Raw genomic sequence first — 11,223 nt, 5'->3', positions numbered from 1 at the left:
TCGCTCAACCAATGCTCTAGATACTAGATGATGGAAATTCCCCAATTTCCCCTTCAAGAATTCACAAAAACTTGATGAGTTTTGAACCAAATCTTTATGAATAATAATCAATCTTTTTGATTGATTACTCCTCTTGTTCTTGACTCATTAGTCAAGTGAATCAACCACATTTTGGTTGCAAGATTTCACTTCACAATTGATAATGAAAAAAAAATTGAATTAGGGAAGAAAAGAAAATTAGGGTTTTCGAGTAAAGGAAGAAGAAGAAGAAATTTTTGCAGCGTTTCACTCTACTTTCAAATTTTGAATTTATTCAACTGTTCAATTGCACTTCTCTAATAATCTATAATGATAGGGGTTACTCCCTATTTATAGATTTGGATTTAGTTGCTCCTTAAGCAAAATCTAAAATACTTAATTCTAATAACACTACAAAATTATACCTAAATCAAAATTCCCGTTGAAATATACTATTTTGACATTTCGATATTACAATGCATTTTGACATTTCTTTAGTTATGTCGAAGAACCTACTTAAACACAAAAAAAATTATAATTCAACAAAATCTAAAATACTTAATTCTAATAACACTACAAAATTATACCTAAATCAAAATTCCTATTGAAATATACTATTTTGACATTTCGATATTACAATGCATTTTGACATTTCTTTAGTTATGTCGAAGAACCTACTTAAATACAAAAATTATAATTCAACAATTATGAAGGCAAATATTCTTTTAACGAGGTCAATACATTGAATCATAAATTTTAATAAGAAAATTAAAAAAAAATGTAAATCATGATGCTTCCATGAGTTAGAAACAAGAATAAGAAGACAAATTTGTCTAAGACAATGCTTGTAAGCACAGTAGGTTCATGAGCTACTAAAACTTAAAGTAACAAGATTCCACTTCTTACTTAAACCTGCTATGTTTTTCAAACATTAATTAAAAAAATTCAACTGTAGAACTAAAATGTGAAAGCGACGAATTCATGTGACAAAAATTGAAATACGACGGATGAGGAAAATGCTCAGAGAATTGACTTACTTGAAAAACAAAGCATAAACATTTTTGAGCAACTAGTCCTTTACTTTCGTTGATCCTTATCTTTTGCATACTACTTTGGGAAAACCTGTAAGAATTGATTCCGTATGTGCTGGCAATGGCTGCCACTATCTCAATTTATTCACATTAGCTTTACTAAGCTTGATACATTTGATTATGTGAGTATTTGTTTGTTCATTAACATAGAAATCTCGGTTTGTCTTGGAGTAGATCGTGACAGATCTTTCTTTCGTCTTTTGTTTCTTAGGATTTTGAACAACAATCAATTTGTCTCAGATTCCTAATTTGATGAATCTGGAAGTTGTTTTTAGTATTTTTCATTACTTTCCTTGCAAGCCTATATTCCGTGACAAGGCACAAAATAATCTTAGTGGTGAGATACCAAGGCTTATATACTGGAATGAAGTTTTGCAAGTAACACATTCAATTTCTATTCATTCCAAGTCCTTAAAATGTGTAACTCGTAAAGAGTACAGTGATGCATTTTTTCATATATTATGCAGTGTGTGAGAAACAATAGCGTAACAGGAAGTATTTCTGAAAACATAGGCAACTCTACTTCCTCCAAGTCTTGTATGTATTCCTATTCTGTTTTATGACTCGCTTTGTGATTCATTGGTTTATCTAACAACCTTCGAGGCTCCATATCCTATTAGTCTTTTCCATAACACGATAATTTACTCATTGTACTGATCTTCTGCAGGAATCTTTTGTCTAACAACCTTCAAGCCTCCATTCCAATTCAACCGTCAAGGATCAGAAATTTGGTTACATTGTAAGTATGAATTATTTGTTAATTTATTTATCTCCATAAGCTTATATCCTAGTCACTAAATTATCATTTTCCATGGGATATTTCAAACAATGAATTAATCTGAACTGTATTTTTATTAGTAATATTGTTTTACGGTTTTGAAAATTAACCACGGAAGAAATTATCGAATCGAGTCGCGTATTAGGTCGTTCTCTTTAAGATGTTTTGAGGAACTGTCCAAAGTTATGCAAAGGAGTCGAACTACCGCGTCGCCTCCAGGATAAAATAACTTAGTTCTATACTGTATGATTACTACTTGCACGGTAGATAATCGATCTAGAAATACACCATCGAATGGTACAAACATCATTCAAATATGATATAAATATCACTCGTAGTATCTGCTATATAGACCAATCATAATAATCTCTAAAACCAAGAGAAATTTCAATAACTCTCCAAAGAGAATTCAATAATGGTCATTTGACCACTCAAAATGATTTCTCAAACAAAGAGAAATTCGAATAATTCTCTAAAGAGAATCCAAAAATTATACTTGATAATTTCTTAACTCAAACGAGGAGAAATTAACATAATTCTGTAAAGAGAATTCAAGAAAATACTCGGAAAATTCAAAGAGTAGAAAGAAAGGGGGAGAGGTTGGCACTTCGACAATTCGAAAGACGTAGAGTTATGAGAGTGAGGAAGGAAAACTCGAAATAGATTTTTGGTGTGTTTTGGAATGAAACAAAGAATTTCAACTAACACACAATATGAGACTTGACTTAAGGAACTTTTTCAAATTCATTTCATTATATTTGAATATTGACATAATGTTTCAACAATCGCCCACTTGAATTTAAAAACGTGATACAAAAGTATCGTCAAACATGTCTAAGATTGTGCATAAACAAAGGTGTCTACGACTTAAACCTTTGCGTAGCAAGTAGGATTCTGATTCAATAAGAGTGACACAATTGTCTTGAACTTCATCTCAGACATCAAACTCACACACAACTTTTTCTTAAGGTGTATTCTAATAGCCCGTGTTTTAATGGTCTTGCACGTGTATTCCAGTTTATTGAAGGCTCTACGAATTTTGCCTTGCAATTCCATAGGAACCGGCCTAAGTTTCACAATCACATAGGTGAGTATATCAAGAGTACTTATGTAGCATAGGTACTCCGTCATACAAAACATAGATCTCATTAAGATTTTCTATTATCTCATCCTCATATCGCTTCAGGATTCATGCTTCTCTTATGAACTCTAGCATGATCACCTGATATTACTCACAACTTGTTATTACCCATTAAACCTATTTCTTAGGATCTCCAGACATTTAGATCGGGTTACCATCATGAACAACTCATTTCTCTATAGGCATTAGTCTCATCTTCTTTGATGTATGTTAGACTCTCTCTCTAGCTAATCCTTTCATCAAAGGATCTGCTAAATTTACATAAGCGCACATGATCCATTCTTACAGCTTCTTTAGAGATACAATCTCTAACAGTGATGTGTTTTCTTCTAATTTCACGTTTTTTACAACTATAATAATGGTTCTCAATTTTTGCAATAGCTGTGGTACTATTGCAGTGGATCAACACAATTGTCATATGTTTTTCCAACAAAGGGATCTCAGCTAACAAGCATCTTAACTAACTTGCTTATTCATTAGTAGTCACTAATACTATCATCTCAGACTTCATCATGGACTGAGTCAGGATAATTCGTTTCTTTGATTTCCAAGATACAGCTCCTCCAATTATATTGAATATATAGCCGCTAATTACGTTGGAATCATTTGATAAGATATTTAATCTGCATCACTGTATCCTTCAACTACAACAAGAAAGCTCTGATAATGTAAACCAAGATTCATGATCTTTCTTCATATTAAAAGATAAAAACCTTGACTTTCAAGTGATTGTCATTAGTTGATAACAATAATTTAACAAATAAAACAATCACAATCACTTGAATTTTGGATATAGTCAAAAGAAAACATTGCATAATATGTATTTCCTTCGTCTCAAAATATAAAAAAAAATACATTTTCTTGTGCTAAAATATAAACAAAAAGAAAAAATAAACTTGGTCTTTCTCAAGATGGCATTAAATGCAGATTAAATTAATTTAATTTTTCTCTCATCTTTTCTATAATCACCATCTAGTTAATAGAACCGACCTTAGGACATGGCAAAGAGACCTACAACTAAGATTCTGAAGAAAAAAAAATAAGGGTCTAAAATTTATTTTTTATAAATTATAAATTTGAAATAAATATGTAAATATTAATTGTTCAACATAATATACAATGTAGGTTATTTAACGTAGAGGTAAAAAAATTTGTTTTTTTACTCAAAGCTTATTTTTATTTTAGTGAACACTACAGCTTCCTTGAATTCAGTTGGGTATTATTTACTGTGAAATTTAGTAAATAAGGGTTAGTCTCTAATTAAAGGTTACTTGCAGAATCGCTAGATTATCCTATGACATAGTGCTAAAAGTTTTGTGAAGAAAAGTAAAGTATTTCGACTTAGTCGAAATCTTTAAGTAAAGTAGTGTAAAAAGAGAGAATTTTCTAGAAATGTAAAGAATTTTGACAATGAAAAAAGGGTAAAAAGTTTGTAAAAAGGCAATGTAAATTGATTAGAAATTAACATAGGAATGAAAACAAGACTACAAATGAAATGATTGAAATGAAATACTTTGCATTTAATTGAAATTGTGTTTAGAATCATACATTTTGCTCAAGTAAACTCGTTTCTCGCTACGCCGGGTACTTTGAGTTTTGAGAGTTTTGTAGTGAATTCAACACAACACCCTGAATCCTAACATTATAACTTCAATTTATACTAAAATTAGAATAACTGCACGTAACTTTCTCTTTTTCAACATTTTTTTGGCATGCTTTTCGCCTTTGAAGTGTCCTCCATGTGTCCCTATGGATAAGACTGAAAAGTAGTTACTTGTTTTAAAAATATTTCTCTGTGCTAACCATTATTGGTTGATGTGTCTCCCTGATTGCCAATGTCGAAAACATGAACAATGTTGTCGTTGAAATGTTGGACTAAAATTCCTTTTTAGAAAAAATACTAAGTCTCAATCCTTAGCTTACACCTGGGACTTTAACTTCCTCTACTGGCAACTGTGTCAAAAATACTCTTTTAGACTTCCAACTTTTCTAAGTATTCTCATTATGCTGAGATTTGACCCTGTCAAAACTCCCAGCTAACAAATTATCCCCAAAAAATGTCTCTTTCGGATGAAAGAAGATATGGGCATTTTTTACTTTCTTTGATACTATTCCACCTGGTGGAGTGGCGTCATGGACATCATGACCTTTCCATCAACCGTCACCTTGAAAGCGTGCATTTTTCCATAATCCCAAAACTTTCAAACATAACTTTGTCTTTTTAGGACAATGTGGATATGAATACAAAATTGCTTCAATTTTGCCTCTAACCTTATGGCACGTGTCACCAACTTTAGCGCCATTTGTCACCAGCAAAATTAATAAGTCTTTTTCTCCCCCGCTATAAACATTTCTTCTTCATTTCTTCTTCTTTTATCGCTCATTGCTACCCATAAATTTCTTTTAAAAAACTTCTCTTCTCTAAGCATCAAATTCGTTACTTTCAACAATTTCGTCCAAAGTAAAAACCTCACAAGAATCCAAGGCTCCTCAACCTTTAGCTACCAGATTACAAGTTGTTATCCTTATTGGGAATCAAGAGTAAGTTCCACAACCACCAAACTAAGAGGAGAAGCTTTGTATCTTCAAGTCTCAAGTACTAATCCCTTACTTTATTGTTGGGAAAACTCATGCACTTATGGGTCCAATGTCTGACCCCACAGTAGATATTATTAAGGTTAGGGATTTTTTGCTTCTTATCACCGAACCAACCCCATAGGTAGCAATAAGAAACCCATAGATCTAGAGTACATGATTGTTACTCTTCGTGTTTTACGTTCTTCTCATTCCTCCAAAAGAAATGAGGATTACATCCTTTGGTTGAATAAAATTGAAACAAAAATGGGTGAAACTTGGAAATCTATGGGATTTTATGATTTAATTCAGTTGTCGAGGGTTGGCCTTCTTTATTTCCAAAACAAGATTGTCACAACCTTGTATTTTTAGGAAAGTAGTGCCAACACTTTCTAACTCCTCTGTTAGATGGTGAAGCATACCCTTTTCGATGTAACAACCATTACCAGCCTTCGTCCGATTGGTGATATCTTCAACCCCAATGAAAGAGATGATAATACCATTAATTTCAACACTAATCGTGCTAGCTTTGGCAAATATATTGAAGACCATCATGACACTGGTACTGACGAAGTGTCTGATGAAGAAGACATCACTTTCTTAGCTTTATGGTTGTCGAGATGTATCTTCTGCTACAAATCCCTAAAGGTAGCCAAAAGATACTTGACATTAGCCAAACAATTACATGAAAGGCAAGACATATGTCTTAGCCAATTGATATTAGGATACCTCTATGAATCCTTAGGTTTAGTCACCAAAACCTTGAAAAAACTTCTACCTAAAGATAATTTGTTGTTGGTTGGACCCTATTGGATGCTCTAGTTATGGCTAAATGCCATGTTTGAACCTTTCTTGGATGTCGAAAAACCCAATGATGCTGCTGAAGACGTCAAGAATAGACGTATTGAAGGCGTTCGAATTGCTCATGTAACCCCAGTTGTTGGACAAAGAATGGACAAGGAAGCTTTTTCGGAATAATTTATGTTATTTTCCAAACGACACAACTTCAACCCCTCAAGGGCTCTTTTTGCAAACAGAAGTCATAGGCCTGAATGGTTCGCTAGAAAATTTCCTACTACTGGCAAATGGGAAGTTCAATTAAAGAAGATATGGGAAGCTTTCTTTACTCCAAAGCTTCTATCGACCAGACTCAGAACCTCTAAAGAAAATGTGAAGATATTGTGCTACCAACCCAACTTAGTGTCACGCCAATTTGGATATAGCCAAACTATGCCTAAGTCCTTATTTAATGGCAAGAGGGAAATATGCCTTTGCACTATCAACTACTCAGATGATGAATACCTTCAACGTCTTGCTCGACATGTTATTGATCGTGATGCACTCACACAATTTCCTTAACCTTCAACAGAGTGTATGTTAAATATGAATTCTGATTGTATGATGGAAATTTTATGTAATAATTGATGAGTTCGTGTACTACTCATTACTGATTTTTCTGTTTTAATACTTGATGTTTTTCCACCATTGTTGCCTTGTTGAAGGTTTTACGAATCAATTACTTTTATGAATATAATGGAGTTTATGTGTTAAATTGAGTTTTAATTATGGGATAATCGTAGTATGTCTAATTCTGAGCAAATGGATTTTTATGGAATCAAAATTGGAGTTATTGAGGTCCTTAAATGGTGAAAACCGCATTCTGGTTTTTGCAGGTCTGTACATCGTCGCTTAGCTAGGGAAGTGTCGCTTAGCGAGGGTGGTCCTCGTGTAGCGAGATGTTCTAGTGATGAAATTCTTCTATTTTTTGTTTTTATCATAACTTGAGTTCCGTAACTCAGAATGAGACGCGGTTCAAAGCTTTTGAAAGCTAACACGAATTACTATCAATTGGTAATAGATTCATAGGCTAAATTTTTTGTGATAACATGATTAATAGATGAGAATTATTATTAAAAATTATATGATCGAGTAAATGTCGAGTTGAGCGAGTTTGGCGAATATGTTTTATGAGCTATGGAAATGTTTGAATATATTGCTATGACGAGATGTTAAGTGTTGAGAATAAATATGAAATATAGGAATTATGTGAATATGGATTATTGAGTTATGTTGTATTATTGCATGTTTGAAATATAATTTTGTTGATATGAATTATTAGCATGTTTGTGTTGCACTGTTGATTGATAATGTGCATTTTTTATTTTGGTGTGATGTAATCCAAAGAGGGGATTACTTGAATTGTCAATGCATTTATGTTAGGATCAGAGAGGGGTCTTAACACATTGATTTGATGATATGATCATGTATCATAAGAGTTGTGTTAAGAGGCATGTCTACTAGTTTAAAGTGGAGATTAATGGCTTGTCCCAAGCTCGGAGAGAGGGCTTCGAGCTCAGAGAGGGGGCTTAGGGTTCGCATAGATTAGAACCCGGTTTGTATGAAGAACTAAATGTTTAGTTAGTACCACATGCATATGCATAGAGTTGCATAGTTTAGTTGTGTTGCATAATGAATTATATGTATTTTGTTGAGTTGTGAATGATTGATGAGTTTGGACGTGAGAATGTATTGTGATATACTATGAATGATATCATGTAGAATATGATGTGTGGATATCCTACCTTGCAGTATAATTCCTATTATTATTGAAAATATCACCTCTTTGTTGTTGTTGTGGTTTGTGCTCCTCTTTGGGTACAAATAAGTAGGTAACTGAGTAGCTGCTTAAAGTGGAGGATGGCATGAGGTTGTTTCTTCTTTTTCTTTTCGGGTTTAGTTTACGAGATCTGTTATGTAACACTAGGGGAAATTTTTATGATTTATCTTTTGTTGTATTGAGTAGAGAGTTAAAGTATACTCTCATGGTTAATATTTTGAGGTTTTGAAGAGATTACATTTATGATTTCATTTATGTTATAGTCTTTGAAATTAAATGATTTATTGATTGCATACTTTATTAATGAGAAATTTTGTTGCGATGATACTCTCATTTCTCGCTAATCTTGGTACTTTGAGTTTTGAGAGTTTTGTAGTGAATTAAACACAACATCCTGGATCCTTAAATTAGAACTTCTATTTATACTAAAATTAGAATAGTTGCATCTAACATTCTCCTTTTCAGCATTTGACACATAATTTTTGCATGTTTTTCGTCTTTGAAGTGTCTTCCATGTGTCCCTTTAGATAAAACTGAAAAGTAGTTACTTGTTTTAAAAATATTTCTTCGCGCTAATCATCGTTGGTTGACGTTATCTCCCTGATTGCTAATGTCAAAAACATGAACAATGCTTTCGTTTTTCGTCAAAATGTTGGACTAAAATCCCTTTTCAGAAGAAAAAAAAATACTAAGTCTCAATCTTTATCTTACACCTGAGAAGTTAAAGTCTCAGTATAATGAGAAGACTTAGAAAAGTTAGAAGTCTAAAAGAGTATTTTCGGCGCAAAGCCATCAATAGAGGAATCTAACATTTTTTTTGAAGGAATATAAACCAAATACATTAGTTATTTGAAGGAATCTAAAAAGCATTTTTTTGTATAAATAGGACAAAAGGTAATATTTTGAGACGGAGGAAGTATCTAAGTTACAACTTGGTCGATTTAAATCTAAGGTCATTTTAATCCATAAAATGCAACAACATTAATTGAATAACATGCTTCTTATGACCCTTCTTTTTCACACTCTCCTAATTAGAATTTTTATTAAAAAAAAACCACTATTTTAAAAAATAATACCAAAATAACCACCTTATTAAATTATTTATCAATATAACCACTTTTCAAATGAAAAAAAATTACACGTCTAATGGAGTCGTGATACCAAATGGCGTATACATTGCATTATTGAACTATGGTGCCATGCCTAGTGGCGCATGCATGCAGATTTCACCATTACATGTGGCGCATGCATGCATCCACTTAGTGCACGTGTCATTGCATGTGGCGCATGCATGCATCCACTTAGTGCACGTGTCATTGCATGTGACTACTGCTTTTTGCACGCTCTATAAATACAGCATCCCCTCCCATTATTTTTCACACATCTTCTTCCATTTTTCTTCAATATTCTTTCATTTTTTTCAAAATGTCTTCTTATTCGTGTCCTTATATTCACAAGACAAATGGTGATTTAATTTATTCGGCAATAAAGCCTCCGATGAAGATCCAACTTTGGAAAATAGAGATGTTCGAACATCTTAACAGGACCATGATCCGTTGGTTAGATGGAGACATTGCAGAGGACGAAAAGATCAGAAGAGTTCAAAGGCTTGATACCACGTTCAACCAAAATGGAGATGTTCGTTTCTGGGTGAATGTTAAAACTGACAGAGATGTTCACATGATGATGTATAGTTTTCACGAAATTGTTTTGATGGTTGTAATTGCATATTTATATTGTTTAATTGTTGTATTTGTTTGTGTTGTTGTTTAATTGTTGTACTTATTTGTGTTGTTGTTTAATTGTTGTACTTATTTGTGTTGTTTAATTGTTGTTTAAATTGTTGTTTAGTTGTTGTTTTTAAGCTATTCTAACCAAATGATATTTATGAAATGAAAGTTGTTTTTAATATAAAGCAAAACAATTACATTTAAAATTATGTTGTTGTGTTTGGTCCAACGTTTGAACAGTTTGTACGATTGTGTTCGGGCTATAGACATGAACTACAGAATCTCACTATTTTGTTCATTGTATCCATTTCGGTTCGAATACGCGTGCTGTAGGACGGTCATTTTTCTTTCTTCGCAATTTTTTATTGTGCCAAAGTATGTTCCCTTGATATGTGGGCAAATAATTCTCTTTTACTATCACCGAAAAACTATTGTTGTAAACATTGCATATGTTTATGACTTTGTAAACAGCGGATAGTAAGTTGGAAATGTCATGTCAAACCTTTGAACATGTCGCTATGACATGGGAGCCGGGCATACGAAAGGTTCGAAATTTTTCACAATCACATCAGCCTTTAGCTTCACTCAATAATATCCCCTCAATCTCCCTTCATTGTGATTAATTGACTCAGTAACACTGAACCAAACTATTAAACTAAAACTAATACTTTAATTTTACCTCTGTTAATAATAATTAGTGATTACTACTAATTTTAGTTAAGAGAAATGTTTAACTATATCTCAGTTAATAACCTAACGTGGCACAATTTGGTTGGTAAAGCTTAAAAACAAAAGATTAAACTTTATTTTTGCCATGAAACTTTAATTTACATCACATGACTTTAATTTACAACTTTAATTTGAATCAACGCAGTGACGAAGCTGATGTATTAACTTGTAATCTATTGATAATTTTGAGTTCTACTAATTTTCTCTCCAATTGCAACAGAAAATTAACGAAATGTAAAGTTGAAAATAAAGTAACTAACCTACTATACCAACTAATTTCAATAGTGTCGTCACAAGAAAAATTTAACTTGCTGCTCTCTCAGTTATATTTGATATCTTTTATATTTTTAAATTTTCAAAACTGCCCTCACAAAAAATTAAAGGGTTGGGTTGGATTCGGAGATTTTATTTTAAATATTTAAAAAAAATTATGATTTTTTTGTCGGTTTAAAAAAAAAAACACAATTCGATACAATCATATTCATTTATAAAATTCAAATTCAATAAAATATATCATATTAAATATAATAAAATTTATCATCAGA

General features: G+C 32.3%; 1 long non-coding RNA gene across 1 annotated transcript; it reads left to right on the top strand.

The window, feature by feature from the left end:
* Positions 1–940: 940 nt before the first annotated feature.
* Positions 941–8,519, top strand: LOC127097766 (uncharacterized). Its single transcript, XR_007793160.1, has 5 exons — positions 941–1,231; positions 1,321–1,487; positions 1,577–1,646; positions 1,777–1,848; positions 8,272–8,519. It is a non-coding gene; the product is annotated as an uncharacterized LOC127097766 (long non-coding RNA).
* The last annotated feature ends 2,704 nt before the right edge of the window (positions 8,520–11,223 follow it).

The sequence above is a fragment of the Lathyrus oleraceus genome, chromosome 6, assembly GCF_024323335.1.
Source record: "Lathyrus oleraceus cultivar Zhongwan6 chromosome 6, CAAS_Psat_ZW6_1.0, whole genome shotgun sequence".
In the NCBI taxonomy this organism is placed as follows: domain Eukaryota; kingdom Viridiplantae; phylum Streptophyta; class Magnoliopsida; order Fabales; family Fabaceae; genus Lathyrus; species Lathyrus oleraceus.
Note: the sequence above shows the minus strand (reverse complement) of the source record. Positions and strands in the feature narration are given on the sequence as shown.